The sequence below is a fragment of the Nannospalax galili genome, unplaced genomic scaffold (assembly GCF_000622305.1).
Source record: "Nannospalax galili isolate Female #2095 unplaced genomic scaffold, S.galili_v1.0 scaffold183, whole genome shotgun sequence".
In the NCBI taxonomy this organism is placed as follows: domain Eukaryota; kingdom Metazoa; phylum Chordata; class Mammalia; order Rodentia; family Spalacidae; genus Nannospalax; species Nannospalax galili.
In genome coordinates, this window is record NW_008350555.1 from 232,995 (window position 1) to 246,867 (window position 13,873).

The 13,873-nt window shown below is 37.2% G+C and overlaps 1 pseudogene across 1 annotated transcript; it reads right to left on the reverse strand.

Annotated features, from left to right (window-relative positions):
* Positions 1 to 12,495: 12,495 nt before the first annotated feature.
* On the reverse strand, positions 12,496 to 13,667 carry LOC103745815 (annotated as a pseudogene). Its single transcript, XR_607769.2, has one exon. The product of XR_607769.2 is annotated as a ribosome biogenesis protein BRX1 homolog pseudogene (transcript).
* Positions 13,668 to 13,873: the final 206 nt, after the last annotated feature.

Genomic DNA, 13,873 nt, shown 5'->3' on the forward strand with positions numbered 1-13,873 from the left:
ATATTTGCTTGTGTGGTCTAGTTCAATCACTTTATCTTCCAATCTTGATACTCTTTTTTCCATTACATTCATCCTATATTGAGGCTTTCTCCTGTTGTTGCCAATTGGCTTACTGTTTCACTTCATTCTTCATTTCAGCCTGAGTATTCTTCAATATTTCTAGCTCTTTTCTGAATTCATTCAGAAATCTATCCTTATCTTCCTTCGGTTCTTTGATTTCTTTGTGTTTTCTTTAAACTCGCTGAATTCTTTTATCATATTTCTAATTGTTCTTTTGAGTTCCATGTTCTGCATTATCTCTATGGGGTTCTCATTGTACTCCTCTAGTGGACTATTGGTATTTGGTGAGGATATGTTGTTTTGGTTTTTCATGTTATTATTTTTTCTCTGTAACTTTGACATGTGAATTTCTTTTGTAGTTTCTGATTTTTGTGTGAGACTCAAGCCTTCAAGTTTAGATTTGCTTCTTGTTGTGAACTTTATATGTCTTTGTTGTTTACTTTTTGGGATGAAAAGCTGGCTTCTTTAAGCTTCCTGTTCTCTCTTTTGATTTTTATATTGGAGTAGTCAGATTCCTTTTGTCTTCAGGAGTTCCTACTGAGGCCCAAGTCAGATGAGGTTCAGATGCTCTAAGGCTTTCTTCTAAGGTCTGGATCCCTCTAGGAACGATTTTGGCCTCAGAAATTTGGGGGTTGGATTGGCCTGGGAGTCAGGCCCAGGAAAGATGCTGGTCTAGGGCAGCTGGTGGCAGTGCCACCCAGAGTTGCAAAGGAAGATGGGGATGGGAAGCGGTCCCAAGGGTTCCTGGTGACTGCACTGAGGAACTGGGTTGTTCTGAATGCAAAGGATCAGAAAGAGGAAAGGTCAGCCCTGGAGTCCAGGAAAGAGGCTGATAGGTGGCACAGGCCCAGGGAAGTAGAGGGAGGTGAGCGTGTGGCCAGGCCCATAGTGCTTCTGGGGACCCGAGAAGGAACTGAGTTGGTCTGGATGCCAAGGATCAGAAGGCAGTGATGTTTCCCCAGGTGTCTGGGGCACCAAGACAAGGAATCCTGCTCTATTATTTTTATTGAGATAGCTTCTCATCCAATAGCCCAAGTTGACCTGGAGCTCACTACCCAAGTTAGCCTTGAACTCATGGCAATTTTCCTGCTTCCTCTATCAACCTCCCCCAGTGCTGAGACACCATGGCCAACTCAGCTTTCTTTTAATTACTAGTGATGTGATTTAATTTTCCAGCTTTATACCTACAACACATGTCTATCTTTATATTTAGATGTGTTTTTAAGACAACATATTGCTTGAGTCTGGGTTTTTTTTGTCTAATTGGACATTATCTGCCTTTATTTGGTATATATACCATTTCCATTGATGTGGTTATTTCTTGCTGCTATTTCTCTCTTCTCTCTGCTCTTTTTTTCCTTTTCTTTGTGTTCTGACTATTTAGGAATAAGTAAATGATTCAACTATGTTTCCTTACTGGCTTAGAAACAATAATTTTTAATGATTGCCTCATGGTTCCCAGTCCTTACATTTAACTTGCTACCATTTGTCTTTAAGTGATATTACACAATTCACATACAGTAAAATAAACACCATAGTATTATACCATGTCCTTAGTCTGTGATACGCCATGGAATTTATTTCTAGATATACTATAAATCTAACTGCATGTATCTATTTTTTACTTAGATCTTCTTTAAAGGGTTTTTAAACCCATGGAAAGAAATATTGTATATTCATCCACTTATTTACCAGTTCGAATATTCTTTATTCCTTTCTTTAGATCTTGTGGTGGTTTGAATGAGAATGACCCCCATAGGCCCAAGTATTTGGACATTTTTGTCCCCAGTTGGTGGCACTGTTTTGGGAAGTCTTAGAAGGTATGGTGGCTGTACTGAAAGAAGCATGTCACTGGGGGCGGAGGGGGGTTGATTAGAGAGTTCTTAAGCCTTATTGGATCTCAAGTCAGTCTTTTGCTTTCTGTGCCTGCTTGAAGATGTGAGAGCTTAGCTTCTGCTCCTCCTCCAGCCACCTCTGCCACCATGCCTCCCTGCCATGATGGACTCTTGCCCCTTTGGAACTGTAAGCTAAATAAACTCTTCCTTTTATAAGTTATTTTGGTTGATGTTTCTGTTGCAGCTACAGAAAAGTAACTAATACAGATCTGTATTACATCATGTAGTATTATTTTTCTTCTGTTTAACAGACTTCCTTGAGCATTTCATGTGGTGTATACCTACTAGCTGTGAATACCATCACCAGTTTGTGTATCTCAGTAAGTTACCATTACCTTTGTTTTTCAAATATATCATTGTCTATGACTGTCTTATATTGCTGGTTCCTTTGTAACTATTGAGTCTGTTTTCTTTAGCTGTTTCTGATTTTTTCCTTTGTCAGTCACGCTTGACAGTTCAATTATAATATAGTTTTCTGTCAATCTATTCTTCCTTTCTGTGTTTCTTAGCTATTGCATTTCTTACATAGATTTATAATTTTCATAAAGTTTGTCAATATTGAGTCATTATGATATAAAATATACTAACCTTCCTGGTGTTTTCTTCAGGAACTTCAAATATGTATCAGGTTACTTGGTGTACTCACATTGTCCACTTATCTCTTTATAGTTTTGAATAGGTTTTATTCAAATTCATTGCTGTTCAGCTCATCCTGTGAATTCTCCATGCTGTTCACTATCAGAAGTTTAGATTAACACTTTTAAATGCCACTTATTTCTTCCCTTAACATACTTATCCTCGAACTTTTGAACATTTTAGAATATATTTATAACTGTTTATCCTATTAGTCTATTAGTTTTGCCATCTATGTGTCTCCTTGGTTTGTCCCTATTTTAATAGTATATATTAAATGTAATAAGTAATGAATTTTATTTTGACATTTCCAGACATTTTTATAATGTACTTTGATCACATTCAGCCCCCTACTCGCCTCTTATCTCTCTCCTTCTTTTCCTCTTCCATCTCTCTTTACTGTCTCCCTTTTATTTCATGTCCTTTTCTTTCCCTACATTCCATGCCTGAGAAAAAAAATCTTGTGATGTTTGCCTTTGTGAGGCTTATAATTTGCTTAACAGGATTCCCAGTTCCATTCATTTTAATGAGAACAACCTAATTTTGTTCTTTTTAATTACTTGATAAAACACCGTTATATATACCTACTACATTTTATTTGTTCATTCATCCATTGATGGGTAACTGTCCTGATTCCACAAATTGACTGTTATAAATAAGACTGCAATAAACATGGATGTGCAGGTTTCTATATAGTAACTTGGCTTTGATGTTTTTAGTATATACACAGAAATGGTATAACCATTTTTATTTTAAATTATTTTATTTCATTTGTAGAAATAATGATTCATTTTTAACTTCTTTGAGGCACCTCCATACTGATTTCCACAGCAACTGGACTAATTTACTTCCTTGAAACCATATAGAGATATCCTTTCTACCTATACCATCACCAACATCTGTGATACTTTTTTTCTAGATAACCATTCTGATGGGGTGAGATGGGATCTCAACATAATTTTTATTTGCATTTCACTGAATGCTGTAGATAGAGAATGTTAAATAATTTTTTGTCTCTTTACTGTCCATTTGTACTTTTTCATTTGAAAAGTATCTATTAAGTTCATGTGACTATATATTAATAAGATTATTAGTTCATTTGTTGCTTAATTTGGGGGAATCTCTGTATTCTAAATAATAATCCCCTGTGGAATGAAGAGCCAAGTTTTTCTCCCATGTTGTAGGCTATGCCTTTATTCATTGTTTCTTTAGTAGAGCAGAAGCCTTTTAATGTGGTGCAATCCTTTTTGTCAGTTCTCGCTTTTATTTCCAGAACTATCACTATCCAATTCTGAAATTCATTGCCTCTCTCTGTGCCCTGAAGTGTTTCCCTTTTTTTTTCCATTAGTACTTCCAAAGCTCAAGGTCCTAAGATATGAGAGATAAGGACATAGTTTTTACTTGTTTATGTGTAAAGAATTTTTCCCAAAACATTGGCTAAAGAAGCTGTCTGAATTTACAATATATGTTTGACATTTTGTCAAGAATCAGATGGCAATAGCTGCATCCCCTTACTCTTGTCTTTTTGTTTTATTTCATTGGTCCATATATCTGTTATTTTTGCTTTGTTTTTCTCTGCTAATAATATGCAATTTTTATGATTTATTCCTTTTATACTTTTTATGTGTATGCATGAATTGGCTGCATGTGGGTAAGTGCACCCGTGTCATGCAATGCCTGCGAAGGACAGAAGAGGCTGTTGGAGCCCCTGGAACTGGAGTTAGGACAGTTATTAGCTGCACATGGGTGCTGGAATTCAAACCCAGGTCTTCTGCAAAAACAACCAGTATTCTTAACCACTGAGCCATCTCTCCAGCCCCTCTTAATAATATGCAATTTTTTGTTTGTAGTATAGGTTTATGTCATATAATGTGATACATCTAATATTGCAGATTTCATTTGGTATTGCTTTGACTGTTTGGAAATCTTTCACATTCCATTGAAATTTTTAGCTTTGCCTTTCTATTCTGTGAAGAATGTCATTGGAATTTTGATTGGGATTGCATTATCTGTGTAACACTATGGTCATTTCAACAATATTAATTTTGCTACTCCATATCTCCCTTCAGACTTCTGTAGACTTCACTATGGAGGTCTTTAACTTCTCTGGTTAAATTTATGCCTGTGTTTTTTTAAAGCTACTGTGAATAAGATTAGCTTTATGACTCATTATTCAGATATTTTGTTATTGTATTATAAGCTTATTGGTCTTTGTGTATTTGTTTTATATCCTGCTACTTTCTTGGAAGTGTTTATCAGATCTAAGAGTCTTCTTGTGGACACCTTAGGGTTCTTAAACTATAAGATTATCTGAGTTGCAAACAGGTAAGAGATATTCCTTGTAGTTTTTTTTTGTTTGTTTTTTTTTTTTGTTGTTCTTTTTTTTAATTAAAGTACTATATTGAAGGCTACATAACAAGAAACAGTGGTAGACAGGAGAAACCTTCCTTTGAATTGTTGGCCAGGGTGCTCCAAAAGATTCCTCAAATTACACAGGCTATTATCACAGCCCTTGATTGTCTCCCAGAACTTGAAGGTAAGACCCTATTGCTGAAGACAAGACATACTTCGGGCACAGGATTTAGAGCAATGGAGCTGGACATGACCTAGAAGCCACCTGCCCTCAAGGCTCACATAGCTTTGGAGAGCACTAAACAAGTTACTAAGGGAAAACATCAATCAATGGTCCAACCAGAGCTTTAAGGCCTAATAACCACATAAATGACTGGCACAACAAACGACATTGGTTCAATAATGGCACTTTTATCTGAGGGGTAATCAACAGCTACCTAATTGGATTTAAAGTCCACTCAACAGGAGGAAACCCATGTGTGGTACTATAAACAAATACATACAGCTGAGAGGTCATGGGTCTTAGAAAAAACTCCAAGGCTGTCACATCCCTAGACAAATGTAATTTCTTACTATGTGCAAAATATGGATCCTTAAATTTACAGACAGTTGTCCCAGTCACCACAGATCAAAGAAGCTTCTTTTTCAACAGACAGGTTTTTATAGAGTTCCACAACTGGTCATACACAGAGATTGTCTGTGAATTAATTGCTCAAGCCAAAGTGGCACATTTATGATGGAACCCCTACACCTAAGGTTCATGGAAAATAGGGGGGCAAGGGATAGAGAGAATATTAATGCATATCTTAACTCTCATCAACAAAGCTACAGTTCAGGATGTAATTTGACAAATAGATGTGTCCTATACTTCATTCTGCCTCATGGCCCACACTTCCTGTGATATAGAGCTGTGTTCCTGGACATTCTTAAAAGTCCTAGCAACTGGGGGCTGGAGAGATGAGTCAGTGTTTAAGAGCACTGGCTGCTCTTTCAGAGGACGAGAGTTTGATTCCCAGCACCCACATGGCAATGAACACCTGTCCATGACTCCAGTTACAGGGGATCTGACACCCTCTTCTGACCTCCATGGGCATTGCATGACACAGGTGCACTTACACGCAAGCAGGCAATGCACTCGTACACATAAAATAAAAATAATGCATTAAAAAAGTCGCAGCAACTTCCTTGGCCATCATTGATTCTCAGGGTGAATGATCACAAAGCAAGCAGAGAAGAGGGGCTTTGGGGCTTGGTGATATAAAAATATGCAGGGGCTTCTTACCCCATAGTCAATATGTTTGGTGTACTATCGCTCTTATGTTTTCCAACCAGAGTGCAAACTAGTTCAGCAACTATGGAAACCAATGTAGAGGCTTCTCAGAAAACTAAAAATAGGGCCACCATATGACCCAGCTACACCACTCCTAGGCATATACCCAAAGGTTGCTACATCCTTTCACACAATTACCTGCATACTTATATTTATCACTGATTCTTCCACAATAGCAAGGAAATGGATCAGCATAAATGTCCATCAACAGATGACCAAATAGTGAAAACATGGTGTATATATAATGGAACTTTTTTGAGTCATAAAGAAAAAATAAAATTATTAAATCTGCAGGTAAATAGATGGAATGGGAAAACATTACATTAAGTGAGGTAATCCAGGCTTAGAAAGGTAAATGCTATATGTTCTTTCTCATATGAAGGTTCTAGACTCTGTCAGATATGCATATCCAGGTTGAAGTAAGTATGAGTAAAGTCCTGGAAACTACAAAAAGATCCATGTGACTGGGAAAAAAAAAAGACTTTAAAGGAGAGGGTGGGAAGATAGTAGAACGAAGTGGAAGAGAGAAAGTGCTAAGGTCAAAATGGAACACAACAGGGAAGGGGGGCAGGAAGATAAGGAGGAGTCAGGGAAGGAGCATCAGCCAAAATGAAATATGTAAGAAAACCCCATATGGAACCCTATTACTTCAGAAGGTATTAAAAATAATGGCTCCAGCTTGGTGTGGTGGCACAGGCCTTTGATTCCATTACTCAGGAGGCAGAGGCAGGCAGATGTCTGTGAGATTGAGGCCAACCTGGTCTACATAAGGAGTTCCAGGCCAGTTGGGCATACAAGAGACCCTGTCTCAAAAAGACAACAAACAAACATAATAGTGGTTCCCCACCACAGCGCAGAGGTCTGCCGTCTTCCTGGATCACGATGTCCCTTCTTAATTATAATTTTGCCGTGTGCCAGATTGCACATGAAGTTTTCATTCCCCTTTTCCTTCATTCTCTGCCAAGAGGGTTTCTCCCCATTCTCTACCCCATTGATTAGCATTCAATAATAAGGTCCTGTGTATTCTCTACCCCATTGATTAGTGTTCAGTAATAAGGTCCTGTGTTTACAAATCTAAAGTTTTGTAGTTCTTGATTTCACCTGCTCTCTTTCTACTGTGCACTGATGCACTCTTTTGGTTTTCCATGATGTCCACATCTCCGTACAGCTATGGAAGTCATATTTTATTTCCAAATCATGAAGATACAGGAATGTTCTGTGTGTGTACTCTCCCGCTTTTAGCACCCCTTTGGCTCTGTTACTCTTGACAAAAATCTTTTTCATCTCATTGGACATTTTTTACAATATATTTTTGTGCTTGGAATGTTGTATTGACTATCAGATAGTTTTGAATTTTACCTTATTGGGTGCTAGATATTTTTGTGTTCCTACCAATATTCATGCCATTATTTCTGGAATGCAACTGTTACTTAGGGACAATCTGTTTCATTTTGCAAGCAAGAAATAGAACAGAGAATGAGAACAGAGGCTGATGAGATAGCTGTAGTGTGTCAAGGCACTTGTTACCAAGCTTTAGTGTGATCCCTGGACTCCATATGAAGGAAGGAACGATCCAACTCTCACACATTGTCCTCTGACCTCCACAGAGGCACCATGGTATGTGATTCCCCCCAAAATCCATACACAATAAATAAATAAATAAATAAATAAATAAATAAATAAAATATATTTTTTAAAGAATAGAGGATCTTAGACTGGCACTGCTAGCACATGCCTTTAATCCCAGCACTTGGGAGGCAGAGGCAAGTGAATTTCTGCAATATGGAGGCCAGCCTGGTCTCTGTAGTGAGTTCGGGGCCAGCTGAGCCTTCGAAGAGATGCTGTATCAAAAAAAAAAAAAAAAGAATAGAGGATAGCATGGATGCATTTTTAGACACCATGCATACAAGTAGCAAGACACTTTTTACAATTTCTTTTATTGAATTGGATGGAATTTAGCCTCATGATCTCATCTATTATGATAACAAGGGATTAGAGATTTAACTAAGCTGTATTGACAGTAGGAAGAAAAGTTTGGCAAGCACATAGCATTGATTCTGCTCAGACACTATTAGTTCAGATGTCACAATAAGGGCTAGGAGTTCAATGAACTTTTCTTTTTAATTTCTTCACCTAAGGATTTTTAATGCTCTTTTCTATTTCTTCAAAATCAACACCCAATTTTTGTTTAAACTGAAGAATAAATAGAACAGTTTCTGATTTTTTTCTTCAGTTCAGTCATGAAATTAATAATTTACAGAGTATCTTAAATTGTAAAAGATAGGAGCTACTTTTCTCTATTTGAGTAGCATATTCTATCCCCATATATGATATCATCACAAATGTGTCTCACATTTGGAGCTCACACTTTCTCAAGTAGTTCTATGATCTGGAGCACATGAAGACGAGTATTTGAAGTTATACTCAGTTAAATTCATTTCTGAAACCTCCATCTCCCATTAGCACATAGCAGAAGGGACATTGGGAATAAAATTCACTTTTTGGAGCTAGGGGGTGTGATTCAGGGTTATACACCTGCTGAGCAGATCTTGAGTTCAACCCCCAACATTGCTGTTATGGTTTGATTCTGAAATGTTCCCTACAGCTCAGTGTTTGAGCTCTTGGTCCTTAGCCGATGGTGTTACAATGACAAAACACCTGACAGAAGCAAAGCAAGGAAGGGAAGATTGATTTTGGTTAACCTCCCTGAATCTAATCAACTGTGGAGTACTAACTGGAGCGTTTTATGGTTTGTTTTGTGTTTTTTCTTCACAATATAGGGCCTGAAGCATGAGGAATGGTTACTGGGCACATTGCACCAGAATGTTAATACACTGACAAATACGTAAAGTGCTCACTCCATTTTGCAACATTAGAAACAGAACTCTAGAATTTTCTAGACTCATCAAAAACTTTACTCACTACTTCAAAAAATTCATTAAAATAACAGAGACTCTATAGAGTTATTATATATACATATGTATATATATATGCCATTTAGCTTTGTTGGTTTTCTTCTGCATAATTACCACAAACAGATAAGCGCTGCTATTATTTTTGGACACCAGCAATATTAAGAAGCAGTCTAACTTAGCAGTAAATTATTACAAGAAGAGATTTTAATATAATTGTTAATATTGAAAATTACAAGTGAATATATGATTCATCAAAATAAAATAATTTTTCAAACAAGTGAATAGATGAATTATAATCATTTTAATAAATATTTTCACAATATATTTGAGTCCTGGGATCTTATGTATATGTTAAATTTAATTTTTTTTAACTTTATTTTTATTTTATGTGTATGCATGTATTGCCTGCATGTAGGTAAGTGTACCCATGTCATGCAATGCCCACAGAGGAGAGAAGAGGCTGTCGGATCCCCTGGTACTGGAGTTACAGACAGTTGTTAGCTGCCATGAGGGTGCTGGGATTCAAACGCAGGTATTCTGCAAGAACAACCAGTGTTCTTAACTGCCCCATCTCTCCAGTCCCTAAATTTAGTTTTTAAAGAATATTTTTAAAATCTTGATAAGTTCTCAAATGAAAACTTAAACTAATAAATAGCATATTAGCACATAGATATATGATATAGAATTGTAAGAATTATTTTTAGAGGACACAATTATTGGTTTTATTTTTAGCTCTTACATATTTATATGTTCTAAAGCTACTATATCTGAAAAGCTGAATTTATAACTTTAGTTGGCACAGAAAGAAAGGAGAAAGAAAGAAATGTCTGTGTATTTGTGTCTGTACCAGTTTGTTTTAGTTTCACACTACCTTTTTCACAATTTAAAGGTATAAAGACATTATATTGATTTGGTACACTTGTTTTTTTAATTTAATACTAAATATAAAGTAAACTTTATTTTGAAATGTTGCAATTTGATCAGAAATTCACCTCATCTTGTTTGTTAGATAAAAAGGTGTCAGGGATCAGGATGGCCATGAAACAGAAACAGAGAGGACACTGGCAAAGTGAGAGTTTACTTTGGGGTTAGCGGGCCTGAGTGAAAACCAGCAGCCTAATGGCTGCAGAGGGGTAGCTTATAAAGGGAAAAGAGTGCAGAGAAAGAGAATATTTTTCTGCTGTTTGGGGCCATTTGGGGGCTGTTTACGGGGGGTTTGCGGTCTGTACCTGATGAAACTTATCAAGGAAAACATCTACTGTAAAACATGTTTTCTACAATTACAGGGTTCCAGGAACCCACGGCAGCTACAGGGCTTGGGAAACCTGTTTGTCAGCCTGTGGAGCATGCTCTGGTGATCACAATGCACTGGGTCACTAATTCCTAGAGCTGCTTTTATCAGCTTGTAAGTGGCTGGGAGTTGGCTTAGTTCCTTCTAGGGGTCTTAAGGTTTCTGGGTCTTGGGTCGCCTGGCCCTGAACCCTATCATCCTTAAATTATGCTATTCAGATTGACAGCATATATGCAATAACAATTGTGGGGTTTTTTTTTATTTTGAAAGATAAATTAATAAGAACTTAAAAGCAGAGTTTTGCTGATGCAGGAATATGTAGACAAATTGGTGGAAGAGATGAGACAACCAAAAACATTTTAGTCATCAGAATCTAATTCAATATTTGATCAAAATAATGCAATATATCAAGGATGAAAGGATTAGGCTATGAAGTATGTTCCTTTTTTAAAAAAATGACTTTTAGATGCAGCTCACCCCAAATCAAAATGGGTTCCAGATGAATCAAAATTTAAAATCAAAACATAGAATAAATTATTACTGCCCCAAATAGCTGAGTAATTAGAAACATTTAAGCATTAAGTGAAAAAGTCGATACAACTATACTGATACATTTAACGATGTAAGTAATTCTTTTGTTAAAAAATAAAACCTCTAGTTTGTTAAAAGAACTGGGAGAATTAAAAAGAAAACCAAAAATTATAGAAGATTGCCAAAAGGCAATCTTTGTAATAAGTCATGTTAATTACTTTTCATGTTGCTATGGCAAAATATATAATTGATATTCTGATAATGGCGATTTAAGAAAGCTCTATTTTGGCTCACGGTTTGAAGAGATTATAGTACACATGATAGGGGAAATGTGACTGCAAGAGCTCGGGGCAGCTGGTCACATCTTGTCTGTAAGTAGGAAACAGAGAGACTTGAATGATGCTGCTGTACTTGCTGTCTGCTTTTTCTCAGTCTGGGTCCCCAGCATACAGGATGCTGCTCCCCACATTCAAGAAAACTCTTCCTTCCTCATTAAACTTCTTTAGAATCACTCTCACAGTCATGTCCAGAGGTATGTCTCCTAGGTGATTCTTAATTCTGTCAGCTTGACACGAAGCACATCACTTTAAATTGTAACAATGCTCCCCAAGTCCTCAAAAATTTATAATGGAAAATGCTTTTGGGTCATCAGTAAGGCTCTCCCCAAAATCTCAACAGCTCTAACCTTTGAAAAGTCAAAAGTCTCATTTAAGACTCAGTACAATTACTTAACTGTGACCCCTGTAAATAATAAACACAAGTTACACACTTTCAATATTCAATGGCATAGAGTAAATATTCCCAATCCAAAAGTGTAGAATTAGAAGATAGGAATGAAATCTCAGAACAGAGCAAGACTGAAATAAGTAGAGAAAATTACAAACCCTTGCTCTCCCTTTCTGGTATCTGGGACTTGTGGTGCCTCATATGGGTGCCAGTAGGCTAATTTCGCTACTTGTAGCAAACATAACTTCTCTTTTTCACCAGCTCTACTCTGTCTGAAGCTTTCCCATGGTCCTGACATCTCTGTCATCCTTGGGTCTTCACTGTAACTTAAACTTCACCTTTACAGCATCACACAGTAGCCTCTCAGAGTCTCCTTTCAGGAAATCCAACCCTGTTGACATTTCCTGGCTTTAATGACTTTCTGGAACATTGGTTCAAGCCTTCATGACCCCTTAGGTTTTTAATTTGCATGATTGCATAGCTAGTACAATGTGCTTGATACTGCCAAGTTCTATTGACAACTGAAGATGTAGTCTCCCCCCACCCCCACACACAACCCTCACAGCCTCTGTTCATCTTAGTGGCTGAACTCAGGGAAAACTCTTCCTATAGTGTTTGGTTTGGAGCAAGGAACCCCTTTAGTTCAATCTCTCTCCTTTCAAATGAATTTGTATTTTTACAAATGGAGTCTTCAGTGGGTGGGGTCTTCTATTATTTAGAAAAAGAGCAACATCACTGATTTAAAATTTGTTTGTTTGTTTGTTTTTTAAATGGCATGGTAACGACACAAAGTAGCTCTGGATAATAAAACTATTTACACACAGAATACAAAACAGATACACAATAACTGAAAAATAATGTTATCCATGGATTCATTTTATACTCCTACTGTTCATCTTCTGCTGCATTTTCGTTGCCTTTTGTAAATCCTTTTCTTTCTTGCTGTCAAATCTACTTTTGGCTCTGGTTTTACCCACTGTATTTCTACTGGTTTTTCCTTAGCTGGTATAACAAACACATCTTCAGTGGGATCATGTGGGAGAATAGTCTTCGGCTCTTTCTTCCTCAGTTTCTGAACATCTTTCACTTGCTGTTTCTCTCTGTACTTTGCAGCCATGACAGACCTTATGACGCGTCGATGCATGTTTGGGGACTGATAGTGAGGATTTTCATATAAAGTTGGTCCTCCAAAACTTCCCTGAAAAATCTTTATGAGATTTAAGACAAAACGAGGCCCTATTTCTACAAGAGCGGCATCTTCTTCTATGATCTGAAAGTTTCGAAACCATATCCTATTATCCAAAATGGTGAAAGTAAACACATGGTCCACAAACGGCTGACTCTTGGGATGATACCGTGGTGTACTAAAAATCTGAATTAAGAGTTCTTTCAACAAAGCATAATGTGGCAATTCATCAAAAACAGGGTCAAAAGACAAAAGGGGGCGAGAACCTTTCAAACAATTGCCAGTCATCTTTAGTTCAGCCAGGGTATGAATATTTTGAACTAAGAATTTGACAGACGGTCCATGAGGTGAATTTGAAAGCCACATATAGAGATCCTGTTTTTTCTTAGCTTCAAAATAGATGCATTTATTGCAATTTTTCATTTCACAGACCTCATTAATCACAAACAATTTATCTTTCCGATCCATTTTAGTGTCTGCTTTAGAATGAGGCATCAACGTTCTCAAGTTCTGCATTAAATGTCTTGTTCTGAAATTTATTCCTCTGGAAGAAAAGATCAGGATCCGCTCCTTATTTTTCCACTTGCCCTTGCAAACGGGACCTGGAATACGGTTTCTCTCTTCTTCCTCTACCTCTTCTGCCTCGGCGGCAGGCTTAGCTGGATGCCCGGCATCTTTCCGGCTTCTTTTTGGCTTCTTTCCCTGAACCGCCAGGCCCCCACGCAGCTTTCTCTTGGTCGCAGCCATCTTGCCTGAATTTGTATTTTTATAGCTGGAGCCTTTCACTGGTAGAGTCTGTCTTAATGCAAAGTATAGTTTGTGTTCAGTTGTTCTAATCTCCTTAACAGCTTCTTTCTCTGCACCCTCCTTGTCAACAACTTTAAATTCACATCACCTGTCCTCATTAAACTTCACATTTTCATATATTTCTGCTCTACTTGCTTCTCTCTCTCT